We start from the raw sequence: 5,195 nt of genomic DNA on the forward strand, positions 1-5,195 counted from the left end.
TGCGGGGTGGTTAGAGGGAGAGAGAGAAGCAGACTCCCAGCTGACCAGGGAGCCCCACATGGGGCTCAATCCCAAGACCCTGAGATCATGACCTGAGCTAAAGGCAGATGCCTAACCCACTGAGCCACCCAGGTGCCCCTCACTGTGGCAATTTTTAAAAACTTATCTGTTCAAAAAGGCAGCCTCTCTCTACTCCGTGGGTCAACTAGTGTTCTTTGTAGTCCATCTTGAAAAAGTATAAATTTTCAAGAGCATCGGACTCTGAAAAGGGCAAATTATATCTCAAGGCCAGCTACTTAGCAAATTAATGTTTTGCTTCATTAAAGCAAATTGCAGTTAAAATACAAAAATGTTAGATGACTTCTAAAGTTTATAGAAGCCCTCCTGACATTTTTCAAGAGAATCAGTTTAGCAGAGTGGATAAAAAAAGGATGGATGGGCTTCAGAGCCAGACTGCCTGGGAGTGAATCCTGGCTCTGATACTGAACAATCTTGGGAAATTTCCTTCACTGTCCTAGAGTTTCCCTACCTGCAAAAATAGTAGTAACTTCTTCATGGGGCTGATATAAAATTAAGTTCTGTTGGGCCCGAGAAGTGCTTTGGGTACTGGCTGAAACCTGTTTTGAAAAATAAACTCTTATCAATACTGAATATTTTCAAAGTCATTTTCTTATTTATTTATTTAAAGATTTATTTACTTGCGAGAGAGTGCATACGCATGTTGCGGGGAGGGGCAGAGGGAGAGAATCTTCAAGCAGACTCCACGCTCATTGCGGGACCTGACATCAGGCTCGATCTCATGACTCTGAGATGGTGACCTAAGCCGAAACCAAAAGCCGACCATTTAACCGACTGAGCCCCCCAGGTGCCCCTCGAAGTCATTTTAAATCATAACTTCAGGACAGGAAGCTTGTTGTTAATGCAAAGAGTAAATGGATCCTACTTGCAGCTTATCTGCCATCCAGATCTGTGACCTTGAAAAAATGATTGACCTCTCTGGGCTTTAGTCCTCCTATTTATAAGGAGAGCGATGGGCCCAGATAATCTCCAAGTTACCCTCTGACACTAAAATATTATGGTTCTATAATATCATCCCCATTCTGGAGCTTATAGAAACTATTTCCAAAGAGAGTCTCAAAAAGACATAATAAAAATAGTAAAAATAAACGGAAAGGAGGGATTGTGTTTAAATGTCTTTGGACTTGGGTTTAGAACAGCTGGGTTCAGGCCTGGCCACTTGCTTGTCCTTCCTAGCCTGATCCCTTGATTTTTCTTTTTCTTTTTGGGCTGGTCTGGCTCTTGGCACGCATGTTGGTAGGAAGATGAGACATGATAAATCTTTGTCATTGATGATAAACAGTTCACAGATGGATTTGAAGTGTGTGTGGGGTGAGGTGCCTACAGGCACATACCTTCTTGTCTCAAGAAGCCAGAGAGAAATACAGCATCCAGGGAACGTATATGAAGTCAGGCCAGTGGTTTTTTAATTAATTAATTAATTAGTTAATGAATTATTATGTTCAGTTAGCCAGTATTTACCCCAAAGATGCAGATGTAGTGAAAAGAAGGGGCACCTGACCCCAATGTTCATAGCAGCAGTGTCCACAATAGCCAAACTGTGGAAGGAGCCTAGATGTCCTTCAACAGATGGATGGATAGAGAAGGTGTGGTTCACATACACAATGGCATATTACTCAGCCATCAGAAATGATGAATACCCACCATTTGTATCTATGTGGATAGAACTGGAGGGGATTATGCTAAGTGAAATAAATCAAGCAGAGAAAGACAATTATATGGTTTCACTTATATGTGAATATAAGTGAATAGCATGGAGGACATTAGGAGAAGGGAGGGAAGAATGAATGGGAAGAAATCAGAGAGGAGACAAACCATGAGAGACTCTGGACTCCGGGAAACAAACTGAGGGTTACAGAAGGGAGGGGGTTGGGGGGACGGGGTAACCGGGTGATGGGTATTAAGGAGAACATGTGTGGTGATGAGCACTGGGTGTTATAGGCAATTAATGAATCGTTGAACAGTACATCAAAAACTAATGATGGACTAGCAGCTCCTGCATCTCATGGGATCAGAACTGAGAAAGTTGTTATCTATTTTCTTATTTAAGAATCTGTAGCACCCGTTAGACACTTCTTCCTGTATGACAGAGAGGTCTCTCTCCTCTATCCTCTGGATTGGGTTGCCCTCTTCAACTGGAGTTCTGGAAGCTTCTCCAACCCAGCTCTTCCTCCCGGCAATCTAAAACTGAGCCTCGCCCTGTCCCACCAAGATAACACTGACAACGTTTAGTTCTTAAAGTCTTTGTTTATAAAACACAGAAAATTCAGTCTTCAGCCTTTAGTTCACGTGCGAAATCCTCCCTTTCCTGAAAAGTGACTCTATTTGCTGAGATATGAAGAGATTGAAGGATAATATAGCCAACTCGACCAGCACCCCGGAGACTGTGCACGTGCCCCTTTGTCAGGCAGAGGCGTGGGGAACGTCAGGAATCCTCCTCGGCAAGGGGTAGTCAAAACGGTGCCCCTCACGTCCCCTCACCTGTCCTGAGCTTGCCGCATGGGTAGGCAGGGCTCTCTGAACTGGTGTCCCCGGGCATGGTGAGAACCTTCCCTACCCCACCACTGTGTCATGCAGTTTAATGAGAAAGTGTCTGTGAACCTGATTTAGGGACTAGAAAACCTCCTTCCAATTAAATGATATTTTGGGCTCCCAGCTAAATATGCCTTAATGACCGACTCTGTCTTTATAGTTGGAAACAACTCATCTTTTCCCCAAGACCTTGAAGTTCCTATCCTTGTCATCATTTCTATAACTCTCTGCATTTTCTTCATACCTGAGATATGATCTTTAACGATATGCATTCAGTGACTTTTCCTGTGTATAAATTGTAATGCGCGCTTTATGTTTTCCTCCTTTCATGTCCCATCATCTTGTCACTTCTGAGCTTTCCTTCCAATGGCACTTAGTTTGTCCAAGTATAAAGCATGAGGTAAAGCTGCAGAAATCAACCCACCTCTTGATATAAAGCAGAATTTCATGAAATATAAATGAAAAAGTCATGGGGGCTTTTGTCAGAAAACAATGAACTGTTGAGTAACATTGATAAGAACGAAACCAGGAAGGGTCACGTCTTCCCTACTGATGGCACAGGGGAAGTCTCTGTCCATCATGGTCGTGGGCCTACTGGAAAAAATATGCCAGGCGATTATTTGGGAGACATTATCGATTTTAAGAGAAACTTGAAACTATTTTTAAAAGAAACATACTGCAAAGAGGTAGCCCCATAAACAAAGTGGGGAGGGTGCTGTAGGCCTGGGATGGGGAGCTGAACCACCCAGCAGGTCTCGAGAAGCCATACTGTGTTTGAATCCTCCCACACCAATGGCAGCCATGATGGCAACTCCACCCATGGGACCACATCTGCCTCTTTGTCCTGTAGGTCACATGCCCTTGTTTTCTAGTCCCAGGAAGTGTGCTGGTGACAAGGGGTACAAGTCCCCCCAAGGACATGTCAGGTGGATTCTACCTCTTGCTTGAAAACCTAACTCAGCCTATGAATTCTTTAATGACAGTAGATCTTTACACCGTGTCCACAACTTGACTTTTCGTGTCGTTGTATGGAAAGAAGACAGCACTAAATGGCTGTTAACTGGAGACCATAGAGAGCTTTCAAGGGACCACGTACGTTCTTAGGCATTGTCTCCTTTGTCCCTCACACCATCCCCGTGAGGGAGGTATGATTTTTATCAGGAGAAAACAGAGAATCAGAGGAATTTATCTGTGTCCCCAAACTAGTCAGTTCTAGGGCCACTTGTAAAAGATATCCATAAAACTAACCTCTTACTCACAAACTTTTAAAATTGTGATATTGTGGAAGATTATATTCTAAAATCAGCCAATCTTACACATATGTTAGGATTTTCCAGAGAAACAGAACCCGGGGTGGGGGGATGCATGCACCTGTACGTGTGTGGATTTATTATAAGGAATTGGCACACATGACTGGAGGCTGAGAAGCCAGGAGGCTGGAGACTCATGAGATCAGACATGTAGTTCCTGTGTGAGTCCCAGGGCTTGAGAACCAGGGGAGCTAATGGTACAAGTTCCTGTCTAAAAGCTAGCAGGCTCAAGACCCAAGAAGAGGCAGTGTTTCAGTCTGGATCTTAAGAGTGGAAAGGCCTTCAGGCAGGAAGAGTTCCCTCAGACTCAGCACTTTTGTGCTATGTATACCTTCAAATGATTGGGTGAGGCCCACCCACGTTAGTAGAGCAGGAGGGAATCTGCTTTACTCACTTAACCAATTCAGATGTTAATGCCACATGAAAACACCCTCGAAGACACACCCAGAATAATGTTTGGCCTAATGTCTGGGCACCCTTTGGCCCCGCCAAGTTGACACACAGCATTCATCATCACACATACGGCATATGATTCTTAGGCAACCAGCCTTAGTGTCTGCTGGCTGTCTACCCTGTGCTCAGCTCCACGCCAAACCCTGGAGAAGATTAAACAAAGCAAAACCTCTTGCATCTGCCCTGCAGGGATTGGAGAAGACAGGGCTGATCCCAACATCAAGAGGAAATGTTCTTTGGGCCTCTAGAGACATGCTGTCCATTAGAAGTAGAGAGCAAGTCACAAATGCAAACCACCTGTGTGATTTTAGATTTTTTAGGAACCAAGAAAAGGGCAGATATTTATTTACTTATTTATTAGTATTTGTTTTTAATTTATTTATTCATTTTGAGAGAGAGAGTATGTGAGCAATGGGGAGGGGCAGAGGCAGAGGGAGAGAGAGAATCCCAAGCAGACTCCCTGCAGGGCTCGATCCCACAACCATGAAATCATGATCTGAGCCAAAATAAGAGTTGGATGCTCAACCGACTCAGCCACTGAGGCACCCCATGAAAAGTGCCAATTTTAATAATACATGTTATTTTGTGCAGTATTCCAAAATGTTATCATTATGATGCTATCAACATAAAAATTACTAATGGGATATTTTACACTTTATTTTGTCTGAAGTCTTTGAACGGTGTATTTTTGCAGCTAGAGCCCATCTCAGTTCAGACCAGCCACAATTCACAGGCTCCACAGCCCCACAGGACTCGTGTTCAGTCACTGTGTCGGCTGTGAGTGTTCTGTCTTCTGTATCTTCTCTCATGGTGTGTGGGTCT

The sequence above is a fragment of the Zalophus californianus genome, chromosome 5, assembly GCF_009762305.2.
Source record: "Zalophus californianus isolate mZalCal1 chromosome 5, mZalCal1.pri.v2, whole genome shotgun sequence".
Taxonomy (NCBI): Eukaryota; Metazoa; Chordata; class Mammalia; order Carnivora; family Otariidae; genus Zalophus; species Zalophus californianus.